A 14,594-nucleotide genomic window follows, 5' to 3' on the forward strand; every position below is an offset into this window, starting at 1 on the left:
GGGGCCCTGGCGTGCCCATTTTCACTGCCTCTCTCTGTCTCTAATAAGTAAATGAATAAAATCTTTTTCAAAAAAGAAAGAAAATGGGCTGGAGAGATGGCTTAGCGGTTAAACGCTTGCCTGTGAAGCCTAAGGACCCCGGTTCGAGGCTCGGTTCCCCAGGTCCCACGTTAGCCAGATGCACAAGGGGGCGCACGCGTCTGGAGTTCGTTTGCAGAGGCCGGAAGCCCTGGCGCGCCCATTCTCTCTCTCTCCCTCTATCTGTCTTTCTCTCTGTGTCTGTTGCTCTCAAATAAATAAATAAATAAATAAATAAATAAATAAATAAATAAATAAATAAATAAAAAAAGAAAGAAAATGGATGTACCTGGTCCAGAGTCCATCCCATTCTCTGTCAGTCCCAGTTGTGGCTTGCATGTAAGATGCTCCCATTGGCTCACCTGTTTGAACATTTGGCTCAAGGCTAGTGCCACTGTTGTGAAGGCTGTGACACCTTCAGAAGAAGGTGGGGCCTTGCTAAAGGAAGTGGGTCACTGGGGGTGGGCCTTGAAGTTTTTTAGCCCAGACCCACTTCCTGTTCACTCTCAGCTTTGCGACTGCGCTATCATGTGACCAGCTACTTCAGGTGCCTGCTGTGATGCCTTCCTGTTAGGATGGAAGGATAAGCCCCTGGATCTACAAGCCTAACAAACCCTGACCTGCCTTAAGTTGCTTCTGGTCAGGTATTTTTGTCCCAACATAAAGTAACTAATTCGACAATATTAATGAAAACTGCTGAGCTTTAGTTTTTGTATTCAAATGGTTTGGGAAATGTTGATCAAGACCAGCTCACCCAAAGCTCACCCAAAGTTTGGCACCTGTGTCTACCGGGTTGTTCAAGCTGGAACCCTGGGAACCATCCTGGATCCTGGCCTCTCTGTGTCTCTAACCCAACACAAATACACACACCCACTGTTCACTATGGTCTGGGGATTTTGTGCCTCAATAGTCCTCAAATGCATGCCTCCTTCTGGCCAAGTGCTCATCCTTTCTCACCTGGACCCCGCCCCCAGGGCCTCCAAGCTGGTTTCCTGTCTCACCCCTTTCATCCTGCCCTTCTTCAGTCCCCCTTTTGGTCAATCGCCCCAGTAATGTTCCTAAAGCACAGGCCTTCAGGAGCTTCCTACCACCCACAGGTTCAAGTGCAAGCACCTCAGGATGGCTCTGCTAAACTCATCACTTGGTTTCATGCCTCCTCCATGCCATGGGTCCCGATTTCCTCTTTTCCTCCTCCCTCAGATCATTTGGGGTGTCCTCGGCAACTCCTTTGCGTTCTGGCTCTGTCACCTCAAAGGCCATGCCCTACAACTACCAGATTCTATGGGTACAAACAGCATGAACTGAACATCTGTGAACATTACGTCTTCCTGACTATCCCTGGTTGTTATCACAGTGACTCTGCCCTGTACCTACAAAGAAGACCCCGCCTTTCCCTCCGGGGCCTCTCACAGTGAGGCTCAAGGACCACCCAGGATCAGCTTCTGCTCCTAGGGTGGGGGTAGGTGCTGAGCGGCCTCTCCTGACTGTTGGCAAAGCTACCAGAAACTTGGCTTCACACCCCTTCACGTTTAATCAGGTGGTCCAGATCTTCTGGCAGGAACTCTAAGTTTCAAAGGAGGTGGGGGGAATGGAATCATAAAAATGCCATGGTATTCAGACCACCCTGAGCCCCAAGAGTCAGGTCACCAGTAAGGGAACAGTTCAAGTGGGAGGGAAGGTACTTATCTCCTGAGCTACCCACCTTAGGAATCCTGAGATGTCACAGCAGGGTTTCAGGAGGGCATTTGCCAACCTGGAAGCTCTCCTGGAAGGAAGGGTGAAGAGGCTGGAATGGATGCCTGCACCTCTAGGACTCCAGGATGTGCTCTCTTGAGCACAGAAGAGGGGATGCTGCCCTCAGTCTTTGGAAAAGCAGGAGACCCTCGGCCCTATGGGAGATCAGATGCATCTTCAGCTGGCCTGGAGAAATGACTGTGTCAGAGAGAAGATTGTTGAGCTGTGCTCTGTGGGGCCCTGAAAATGCTCTATGACACAGAAGTGGAATGGGTCACAAGCCTGACTGTGCCCAGCTCTCTTTTGCAACCTAGAAAAGCTGGCCCCGTGTATGGGAAGGCAGGAACAGTGAATTCAAAGAAGGCACAATGGGAGCAGCAAGCCCAAAGCAGACCATCACAGCAAAGAATGGAAACGGGTTGCCAAGCAGCGTGAGTGTGGCACGGCGCACATGGCTGCTCAGCTAAGGCCCGGGGACTGATGCCCAGCCTGTGCACCCCAGCGGCAGGTTGTATTTCCTGGTGCAGGGGTGTGTTTGTTAGGAAAAGGGAGACCCTGTTTCTAATCTGCTAGAAGGTACTATTTGGGATAGTCATGACCTTGATGGAGCAACAGCAAGGAGAAAGTTTGAGACTTCAGGGAGAAGCCAGGAGCTGGCAGAAGATGGCTAGGGTTTGGGGTCTCAGGACCCTCACCAGGTGGAGGCTCAGGATCTTAGCCTCAGGTCTATGCTCATACACGCCTCTCTCTTTTTTAAATATTTTATTTTCACTTATTTATTTGAGAGAGAGAGGCAGAAATAGGCAGGTAGAGAGAAATAGAGAGAGAGAGAGAGAGAATGGGTATGCCAGGGCTTCCAGCCACTGCAAATGAATTCCAGATGCATGCGCCCCCTTGTGCATCTGGCTTAGGTGGGACCTGGGGAATTGAACCTGAGTCCTTTGGCTTTGCAGGCAAGCGCCTTAACCACTAAGCCATCTCTCCAATCCCCCTCCTCTTCTTTTGTTCCCTTCACTCCACTCTCTCCCTCCCAGACCACCCAGCCCCAAGGCTTCTGAGGTCAGGGGAAAGAGATGTATATTCGTGACCGTGTGTCCAGTCCCCCAACCCTGACAACCCATTTCTGAACCGAGTGAAGGACGCACAAGAGGCGAACAGCACAGTCCTGGGCAGGCCTGGAGAGAGCTGAGAGGAGGGGAGCTAGCGGTGCTACCCATGACCATATTTCAGCCCATCCCTGTGAGGACTCCTCACTCCCCCCATTTTGCACATGAAGACTCTGAGCCTCAAAAGGAAGGAGCAACCTTCTCCAGCTAGCGAGCTACAGTGATCCTGTCTGAATTCCCTGGATGATTGGCTCTGATGTGTTGTGGTGGTGGTTTTATTATTTATTTTTATTTTTTAAGACTTTTTTTGAGGCAAGCCCAACAGGCTGGCTTTTTTTCTTTTTAATGAGAGAGAAAATTGGCACACCAGGGCCTCCAGCCACTGCAATCAAATGCCATACACGTGTACCACCTTGTGCACATGTGTGACCTTGCATGCTTGTGTCATGTGCCTGTGTGGCTTACATGGGACCTGGAGAGCTGAACATGGTTCCTTAGGCTTTGCAGGCAAGTGTCTTAACCATCTCTCCAGCCCTGCTTTATTTTTATTTATTTATTTATTTTTGGTTTTTCGAGGTAGGGCTTCACTCTAGCCCAGGCTGACCTGGAATTCACTATTTAGTCTCAGGGTGGCCTCGAACTCACAGTGATCCTCCTACCTCTGCCTCCCGAGTGCTGGGGTTACAGGCGTGCGCCACCATGCCCAGCTATTTTTCATTATTTATTTATGTATTTATTTATTGGTTTTTCGAGGTAGGGTCTCACTGTAGCCCAGACTGATCTGGAATTTACTATGTAGTCTCAGGGTGGCCTTGAACTCATAGCAATCCTCCTACCTCTGCCTCCCAAGTACTGGGATTAAAGGTGTACACCCTCATGCCCAGCTTATTTTTAAAATATTTTTTATTTATTTATTTGCAAGGAGAGAGAGAGAGATTGAGAGAGAAGGAGAGGGAGAATTGGCACACCAGAGTCTCTTGCCACTGCAAACAAATCCCAGACCCATGGGCTACTTTGTGCATCTGGCTGTGCTTGGGTACTGGAGAATGAAACCCTGGACTGTCAGATTTTGCAAGCAAGCACCTTTAACCCCTGAACCATCTCTTCAGCCCTGCTTTTTTATTTTTTTAAGAAACCCATACTGATTCACCTGCAAAGTATCTCCCTTGGGGAGAAACTCAAAATAGTTAAAAGGAACAGAAAATGCTTTGTGGAATTCGTTCTGCCTAGCAATTTCAGTGAGTCTTCTGACTGTCTTTCCCTTTCCTGATCATGCTTCTTTTGTGTATAAAATGTGTGAGATCAGGGAGGAGCCACAGATAATAACAGCCAACAGCTCACTGAGTGCTTGTTATATCATAGCCAAGCACTACTCCAGAGACGGTGCATATAGACCCATTACACACACACACACACACACACACACACACACACACACACACACACACGAAAAGGGGAGTCAGAAAGATTCTATAAGGGGTGGGGAGATGACTCAGTGGGAACAGTGCTTAATGTATGAGGAACTGAGTTCAGATCCTTCGTAGCCATGCAAAACAAGATCAAACAATCAAAAACAGGTGTGGGGCTGGAGAGATGGCTCAGCAATTAAGGCACTTGCCTGCAAAGGCTAACGACCTGGGTTCAATTCCCCCGTACCCACCTAACGCCAGACATAGAAAGTGGGCACATACATCTGGAGTTCGTTTGCAGTGGCTAGAGGCCCTGGTGTGCCCATTCTCTCTCTCTCTCTCTCCCCCTCTCTGCAAATAAACTATATTTTAAAAAGACACACAGCTGTGGGGGTACACCTGGAATCCCAGCCTGAGGAGATGGACACAGGAGGACCCTTAGGACCTCCTGGTTAGCTAGTCTAGTCTAGCTGAGCTGGTGAGCTCTACAGCAAGAGAACCTGTCTCAAAAACCAGGCAGAGAGTAACCGAGGGAGATACCCAGGACTCTTTCCTGCACCCCGGGACTCAGCACACCAAAGGCTCCAGGAATACACTACCGCACACGTTTAGCTCAGATCTTCCATCCCACCTAACACTTCAAAGGAGATGATTCCTAAACGCCTATTTATCTGCTCTGCCAGCCGCAGACATCTGCACCGTGTTTGCGGACCCCTGAGGGGCTCAGAGGCTAAACATAGCTTCCACCTATGGGGTAAATACAGTCTTTCCCTCTCCCCTTCTCAGCAGGCGGATGCAGATGGAAGCCGGAGGAACAATGGCGCCACACACATCCAGCAGCAGCTCGGAGTGCTCCTGCAAGGATGGCAAATATTTTGATAATCTTTACCCCAATGGGGATTCGCCTGCGCTGAACAAATGGACCCAGTCGGAGCCATCTCTCAGAATTCCACAGGAAGAAAACATTACATCAGGGGAGGGATCTGATTTTCCAGCCCGTGGAGGAGGGAAATGGTTTATTCTTATTACTCACACACACTCACACGCACACACACACACACACACACATACACACACACACACACACATGGTTGAGGGCAGGAGTTATCTAGAGGTGTCTGTGGAACCCCCCAGCACCTGACACAGGGCAGGGATGTGGGAAGTAGGGACATTGTCTAGTAAGAGGTAGGCACCGTGGTTGCTAAAAGCTCAGCCTAAGGGGTGGCCCGACCTGAGTTTTGGGAACTGGCTCTGTTGCTTAAAGCTGTGTGATCTTGGTCAATTCCTTCCACTCTTTCTATGGTATTCAGCTCTTGAGTTGGCCCTTGAGGTTCAGACCCAATGATGCAGGGAAGTATGGGGCACAGAGCCCGGTACATGTAGGAGCTGAAATACCATAAACACATAGTCGTCATGATATGGTCCACTTTCTTTGAAAAGGGGCATGATGAATGTATTCTCCAAGCTTTCCTCCAGGAGCTCTCCAACTCCAAAACACCTTTAGGAGAGGTAGGGAGGCTTGAATGACCAGCACCCATTCCATAAGTCTCCATTGCATAGAAGTCTGGGGCTCACCCACTCACCCTATCACTTGAGGGCACTGAGGAAGAGCCTCCCTTACACATGTCTGTCTGCTGGGCAACGGGGAAAGCTCCCGAGATTCCTGGCACAGGACATCTCCTCACAAAGGCTGATCATTATTTTGAAAATAGGCAAAGCCAAATTAAAAGCATTTATAAAAAGTAGAAATAGGGCTGGAGAGATGGCTTAGCAGTTAAGGCGCTTGCCTGTGAAGCCTAAGGACCCAGGTTCAATTCCTCAGATCCCACATAGGCCAGACACACGCGGTGCCACATGCGTCTGGAGTTTGTTTGCAGTGGCTGGAGACCCTGGTGCACCCATTCTCTTTCTCCATCTCTCCCTTATAAATAAAAATAGAATAGTTTTTAAAAAAGCAGAAATAGTGCAAAGCCATTGACACAAAACAACAACAAACTCTCCATACTGACAGGTGACATGGGTGGGTTCTGGCTTGTTGGGCTGTTGGGGGGTTCTAGATCCCTAACTCCTGCCCACTTTCAGCCCCAGCCCCAGGGCCGCTTGGCAAAGCTGATTTTGCCTCCCACTTAGGTGCCCACAGGCCTTGTTGGGCAGGACTACCCTGAGGCCCCACATTCTCTGGGTGACTCACCAGTCAGGCAGCAGGTACCTGAGGCGTAAGAGGCATTTCCTGTGCTCCTGACCAGCCAGGCATCCTGTAGAACCCCACCTTCATTCATTTCCAAAGCCAGTTGTGGGGCAGGGCAGGACCTGGTCTGAGTGAGGCTGAAGAAGCTGGGCCATGCAGGACCCTGTAATTGAAGTAGGATCTGAGGACACACTGATCATGGTACTTGAGCTCGGAAGGAAACCCAGCCTTCCTAAATTAGGCAGGACCTAGCCCATTCCCCGCAGGCTGAGTCTCAGGATGGAAAGTCCTGTAAGTACCTCGCACTTGACTGATCGTGCCACTGGAGCCATTCAGGATGGAAGGTCTAGGGCCAGTACCATAGCCTTGCAAACTCCCCCTGCCCACCCCCACCCTAGAGCCCTTCCTGAAGCCGATCCTGCTACAGCGTCTGTTCCAGAGTCCCAGGTTCCAGTTTGGTGTTGTGGGAAGAAAATGTATGTCTAGGTGTAGGAGTGGAGATGGGAATGAGGTGGGTGCACAGAGAAGAATCTTGACAAGAAATTTAAGCTCAGGGACCACAAAGCTAATCCTCCAAACAGTCTCAGCCCAACCTCCTCCTGTCTGTGCCAGCCACTTAGGTGCTCAGGTCCAGGGCAGGGCAGGTCCAGGTCAGCTTGGCACAATGAGCTGATCCTGGTTCCCAGACCCAGCACTTGGACTGGAGCGGTGGAAGGCGCTGCCAGGCCCTGTAGTAAAAACATGTTGCTGAGGTCCCTGGGCTTAGGCTAAGATTCTGCATAAGGGGGACAACCTACATGTTGGGAATGTCCCCATCCCTGGTTTGGCTGTAATCACAGAGCTTTCTTGAAGGCAGACCTAAAGCTAACACACTTCATTAAGACAGGAGGTCAGATAACAGCCTCAGTCTTCTCTGGAAACCTCACCCCACTCAGTGGCTCAGAACCAGCCGATCCCAAGCCTCCTCCCACAAGCACCGGGCATTGTATTTCAGGTCAATTCTGCCTCATTGCTCCCACAGGAAGGAGACAGCTTGCTCCCACCTTGTTTTTCATTTCCAGCATACTGTAATCCCCTTAGGAATACTTCTGTCCTCATGTAGTCAGAGAGGCGGCTACCCACATATTTCAGACGCTTTGGAGCTGACCCTGGTCAAGCTGCGGTTGGTCTCTGGGCAGCAGATAAATGGGCCCGAGACCAGTAAAGGCAGCTGCTCCTTGTGGCCCAGGCTGATGCTGGAGGAAGAACTCCGGGAGAAGATGGGCTGCTTAGAAATTACCTAAAAGTGAAATCGTGGTCAGGTCAGACCTCCCCTTAAGATTCTGGAGGGAAAGCTGGGTATGGTGGCACACGCCTTTAATCCTAGCACTTGAGAGACAAAGGTAGGAGGATCGCTGTGAGTTTGAGGTCACCCTGAGACTACACAATGAATTCCAGGTCAGCCTGGACTAGAGTGAAACCCTATCTTGGAAATTTAAAAAAAAAAAAAAAAAGATCTTGAAGAGAAGGGGATTATGTGTACAATCTGTGTGGTGAAGAATCTTATTAGGAGAAATGAAAAATATATCCATAAACAGGAAAATGATAGACTTCATAATGCTCTAAAATGATTGGTTTATAATAATCAGCGTGTGTGTGTATACACTGCTGTGGGCTTTCAAATTACGCATATATAAAATACTAATGTGCAGTATAAGTATGTAATGTGCTTTGAGTTACAAAGTTCTTTTGTGGGCCCATTCACTCATTTATTATTTAAATAAATCTTTTTTCCCCCCCGGGATGTGTATATGTGAAGTATCCGTGTGTGTGTGTGTGTGTGTGAGTGCGCGCACGCGTGTGTGTGTGCGTGTGCATGTGAAGGCAAAGTTCTATGTCCACTGTCTTCCTTCATTGCTCTCTACTTTATTTATTGATTTATGTTTTTGGTTTTTCAAGATGGGGTGTTACTCTAGCTTAGGCTGATCTGGAATTCACTATGTAGTCTCAGGGTGGCCTCGAATTCACAGCGATCCTCCACCTGTGCCTCCCTAAGGCTGGGATTAAAGGTGTGCACCACCACGCCCGGCTTGAGACAGGGTTTCTTGCTGAATCTAGAGCTCATTAAATCAGATAGACTAGCTAGCTAGTGAGCACGGGGGATTCCCTGTGCGCACCTCCCCGGCACTGAGATTACAAGCGTGTGTCACCATGCCTGGCAGTTTTTACACAGGTGCTGGGATGTGAACTCAGGTCCTCATGCTTGCACAGCCAGCACTTTGCCAACTCATTTTACCAAATTACTGAGCCTCTACAAAGACTCAGAGACTGGCCTAGCCATAGGGGGATCACAGTAGCAAGCAAGAAAGATAAGAGCCCCCCATTTTCACTGTACTCTGTTGGGGGAGGTAGACTATAATTAACAGACAAGTGGGGGGGGGCTGGAGAGATGGCTTAGCAGTTAAGGTGCCTGTCTGCAAAACCAAAGGACCCAGGTTCAATTCCCCAGGACCCACGTTAGCCAGATGCACAAGGGGGCGCATGCGTCTGGAGTTCGTTTGCACTGGCTGGTGGCCCTGGCGCGCCAATTCCCTCTCTCTGCTTCTTTCTCTCTTTCAAATAAATAAAAATAAAATATTAAAGAGACAGACAAGTGCACCTTGCAAGACCACCTCAGAGAGTGGGAAGGGCAGAAAACCAGGCTGTAGCCAGAGAAGCTTTGCTCACTTAAGTTTATGTCCAACTTATTCCAATGAGGTGCAAGAAGCATGTGGCTCTTCAGGCCACTGCAGCCATGCCAAGCGCTGAACAAACAGCCATGCCAAGCGCTAAACAGCCAGGTGTGGCTAGTGGGTGGAGCACAGAACGCTTCTCTTCTCACAGAGCAGCAAAGGGGCTAGACAGTGACGATGCAGATTGGATGGCAGGGGAGGCCTTTCTGTAGAGGGGTCTTGAGCTGGGGCAAAAATGACACAAAATCAACAACTCACAGGCGCCAGGGTGATGACGTGTGTGAATAATTCCAGGAACTGTGCAGTGAAAGTCCAAATGCAGGCATGAGTTTAACCAATTTGAGGAACAAAGTAGACTGATACAACTGAGGCTTAATGAGCTGCCGGGAGTGGGGGTGGACCATAGCAGCAATGAGGTCACCAGTACTGATAACAGGTGGTGGCAGTTGAGCGTTGGCTATGTGACGGGCAGCTGTGAGGCAGGCACTGGGACGCATGGGCACACTCCCGACACGGAGACATACAGACACTTGGGGCAAGGTCGCACAGTGAGTGAGGGAACAGGGCTAGGTTTTAGCAGGGTGGCATGACCATGGAGCAGTGAGAGACGACACTGTGGTGATGTCACCACCGAGTCAGGAGCTGCTTCATGAAGCAGTGCAGTGATACCACCTACTGGGTCTCTGCAGAATGGGAAGATTGTAGAGGGCCACGTGGGCGCCTGCCTCATCGTCCAAGGCAATTACCTCACAGGGGGCTCCAGCTAGGATAGCTACAGTTCTTCAGTTTGTCTTCTTTTTAAAATTTTGAGGCTGTTAATTCCCTAGTCCCCATATAGAGCCAGATGCACAAAGTGGCACATGCATTTGGAGTTCATTTGCAGTGGCCCATTCTCTCTCTCTTACTTGCTTACTCACTCCTTGCAAATATTTTTTTATCTGGAAAGAAATTTTTTTTGAGGCTGGATAGATGGCTCCATGGTTAAAGGCACTTGTTTGCAAAGCCTGACTGCCTGGGTTTAATTCCCCAGTAGCCAGATGCACGAAGTGGTGCATGTGTCTGGGGTTCATCTGCAGTGGCAAGAGGCCCTGACATGTCCAGGCTGGCCTCAAACTTACCACCCAGACATTGTGGGGTGGGGGGTACAGTTAGGTTGACTGGACCCCTGCAGGTGAAAAGCACAGGAAAGTTTGCACTTGCCAGAAATCCAAGATCATCTGACTTCTTAGCTCTTTCCTAGTTCCCTAGAGACTAGATTTTCCACAAACAGCCAGGACCCCTCCTGGGAGGGAGGTCTTTTATAGGATTCAAACATTGGGGTTGGTCAAGTTCAGCCTTCCTCGGGAACTTGGTGCCTGAGCTCAGCTCTCCCTGAGACAGCCCCCAGCCTTATCCAACCAGCTGGCCCTCTCGTTCACCTGAGCTGGAAGACAGCCCACCACCCTAAGGTTATAAATACCTCTGCAAGGGGAGGGCAGACTCACTCTCCTTCCAGCTGTGGGTGAGTTTTTCCCTCAGCTGGGCGGAGCCAGCCCAGGCCCAGCCACAAGAGCCTCCAACCCTTACTGTCTACATGGGTCCTTTATCCCCTCCAGCTCCCCACATGGCAAGAGCTCCTTGAACTTTCTTCTCTCTTTTCTTTCTACACTTTTCGCCCCAAATATGTATCTGGTCACCAGGACTCCTGAGCTACACGTGGCCCACATGGGCTTGGGGGTTCCACATGGTGTACTCCTCTTCTCCCCACTTTATCTCCCCCTTCAGCCTTCCCCTTTCTGCACTCCTTTGTAAAATCTGAATAAAATGTGGTATTTTAAAAATCATTTTTTTTTAATCTGGAATTGCCAATTCTTTGGTTAGTTTGCAGACATAAACTCAGGGCTTGGGGTTCCAGGAAGCACCCCAGAACCCCAATTTCCCTGTGACAATTGAACTTTCACTTTTCATGGGTAATTTCACCAAGGACTATGGCAAAGAAGATAGAGTATCGTTTCTATAAGAGTGTTTTAGCCGAGTCTTGCCTTGATGAGCTTTAAGCATCTTTTCTACAGTTTTAAAGTTGCTATCAAATTAAGCTAAGTGCCGTGTGTGGTTGCACACTGAGGCTGAGGTAGGAGGATCTCTGTGTGTTCAAGACCAGCCTGGGGCTACAAAAGGTGAGTTTCAGGTCAGCCAGGGCTAGAGTGAGGCCCTACCTCAAACAAAACAAAACGAAATGAAACAAAACACCACCACCACCACCAACAACAACAACACAAATCAGCTAAAGATCTTCCTGTACTGAGAAGTGTGTCTTGAGTTGGGTTCTGGCTCCTTCCAGGGTTGTTCCCACCTCTGAACCCAGTGGGCCAGTGTCTGGTGAGCTGTTGAACTGTGTGTGCAGAGTTTAAGCCCCTTGGTCTCCTGTATTCAGAGGGACAGGTGCTGGGACTGCGGTGACCGTCATGGGCTCCCCAGACCACTTCATCGTGTGACACTGACTTTGGATGTGGGGTCTGCACGTTCCAGGAATGAAGCAATAAAACTGACAGACCTCCCAGGAAGAGAGATGGAATGCTATTTCATGTTTGACTCCCAGTGTCTATAAAAAGTTGCCCAAGGTGCTTAAATAAAGTACAAGTTCTAGCCAGGCATGGTGGTAACACGCATGTAACCCCCGCACTCTGGAGGTGGAGTGGAAGATCAGCAGTTCAAGACCAGCCTGGGCTGCATGAACCCTTATCTCAACAAAACAAAGTAAACCAAACATAACTTCTCACCACCTCCAGCCCTTCACACTCTCTTATCAGTTCCAACCTTCTCGTCTCATAGCAATGGACAGACAGCTCAACCATGATTTCCCTTCCAGACGTAGTTAGCTTCTGTAGTGGCTTGTTTTGGAGTGCAGGGTCAAGTCAAGGTCACCACCCTGAAGTGTTCTGTAAACCTGATATCCTTACCCCCTCTTTTTTTTAAACAAAGCTAGGCGTGGTGGCACACACTTTATTTTCTTTTTATGAGAGAGAGGGAATTGTCACACTAGGGCCTCCAGCCACTGCAATCAAACTCTAGATGCGTGTGCCACCTTGTGCGCATGTGCGACCTTGTGCATGGGTCACCTTGTGCATCTGGCTTACGTGGGATCTGCAGAGTTAGACATGGGTCCTTAGGCCTTCAAAGGCAAGTGCTTTAACCAGTAGGCCATCTCTCCAGCCTGTTACCACCCCCTTTTTCTTTCTGTTTTTTTAAAATTGTTTTCAAAGGGCTGGAGAGATGGCTTAGCAGTTAAGTGCATGCCTGTGAAACTGAAGGACCCCGGTTCGAGGCTCGATTCCCCAGGACCCACATTAGCCAGATACACAAGGGGCGCCTGGAGTTCGTTTGCAGTGGCTGGAAGCCCTGGCGCGCCCATTCTCTCTCTCTGTCTGCCTCTTTCTCTCTGTCACTCTCAAATAAAGAAATAAAAACTTAAAAAAAATTGTTTTCAAGAAGAGAGAGAGGTGTGCCAGGGCCTCTAGCCACTGCAAATAAACTCCACATGCATGTGCCACTTTGTGCATCTGGCTTTATGTGGGTACCCATGAATTGAACCCACTCTATCAGGCTTTGCAAGCAAGTACTTTAACTGCTGAGCAGTCTGCCTAGTCCCTTACACCATTTATTTATTTGTTTTTATTTGTGTGTATGTGTGTCTTTGAGGCAGGATCTCACTATGTAGCCCAGGCTTGCCTCAGTCTCACTATGTAACCCTAGACTGGCCTTGAACTCACAAAATTCCTCCTGCCTCAGCTTGGCTTTGCCACCCTTCCCTCTTTCTGTCAGGATATATTTAATCTCTGCGGCTGCCTTTCTTCATTACTAAAATGAAGATAATTACAGGTAATTACTCCTCTACTTCTTAGCGCTGTCAATGTGAACCAAACAAGCTAGAATTAAAGAGGTCAAGCAGAACAGCGAGCGGGCGTGGACGATGATGTCATACACTCGGTGCTGGGGGAAGAGAGGAAGGCAGGTGGCCGTATCCAAACCCAGGGTCAAGGCCACGGTGAGTAACATCCCGGGATCACCCTGGAGGCCCTGGGGCACAGGTTAGTCGGAGGGCTCTCATAAGCTCCAGGCCCTGCCCTGGAAGTCACTGCAGAGGCTGCGGAGCCCACCCGGCACCCACTGTAGTTCCTGGTGGCTCAGCACTGCCCGGCGTGGCAGCCGAGCACCAGCCTGTCTTGCCCGCTTCCTACCTCGTCTCCCTGGCCTCCGGCGCACAGCGTGGTTCAGATGGAGCAAGTCCTGCGGCAGAGCTATAAAGGAAAAGCCTTCTTTCTCTGTCTGAGGAGGTCAAGGTCACACAGGACACTGGGCTCACTCTGGTTCTGCTCACAGGCGAGGTGAGCAACCTGGGCACAGGCTGGTTGGACCCAAATCTTCAGCTGGCCTTGGACTTGCCCTCTCCGGGCTGCAGAGCAACACCCATGCCGCCCAGACGCTTCTTTGCCTGTTGTCTCAACAGCTGACAATTTTGTGCTAACGGTGACTCACAGCACAGCGGTTCCCAGTTCTCCTATTCGCTAAGGAAGAAGTCGGGTGGAGATTATACCATTCTCCCAGGTAAAGGCAAGCCTAACTTTTCAATAGGAACAGAGAGGGCATGCAGAGTGTGATTAGAGCCCAGATTCCGAACCAGATAGGGTTTGAATGTGACTCCACCGCTTATAGATTGGTATGGCCCAGGACGAGCTATTCAGCTTCTGAGCCAGGGTCCTCGTCTGCAAAGTGAGCAGTGAGAATAGTATTTATGTCATAGGTTATGATGAGAGTTAAACGAGTTGGTATCTGCATGGATAATAAATTCCAAGGGCAGGGCATGGTGGCGCACGCCTTTAATCCCAGCACTCGGCAGGTAGAGGTAGGAGGATTGCTGAGAGTTCGAGGCCACCCTGAGACTATATAGTTAATTCCAGGTCAGCCTGGACCAGCGTGAGACCCTACCTTGAAAAACCAAAAATAAATAAATAAATAAATTCCAAGGATAGGGAAATCAGCTTTATAAATTCTATGTAATACAATACTACACAGCCATTAAAATCTCTACAGTAGCATGCAAAAACATTCGTGATCTATTATCAATTAAGCTATATAATTAGATGCTAAAACAAACAATAATATATCATTATCAGTTAAAAAGAAAACCTGGGCTGGAGAGATGGCTTAGCCATTAAGGTGCTTGCCTACTAAGCCTAAGGACCGAGGTTCAACTCCCCAGAACCCACCTAAGCCAGATGCACAAGGTGGCACATGCACACAAGGTGGTGCACACATCTGGAGCACCCATTTTCTCTCTCTCTCTCATAAAATATAAATAAATAAAATATAAATAAATAAAAAGAAAATC

Source organism: Jaculus jaculus, chromosome 19, assembly GCF_020740685.1.
Source record: "Jaculus jaculus isolate mJacJac1 chromosome 19, mJacJac1.mat.Y.cur, whole genome shotgun sequence".
NCBI classification, from domain to species: domain Eukaryota; kingdom Metazoa; phylum Chordata; class Mammalia; order Rodentia; family Dipodidae; genus Jaculus; species Jaculus jaculus.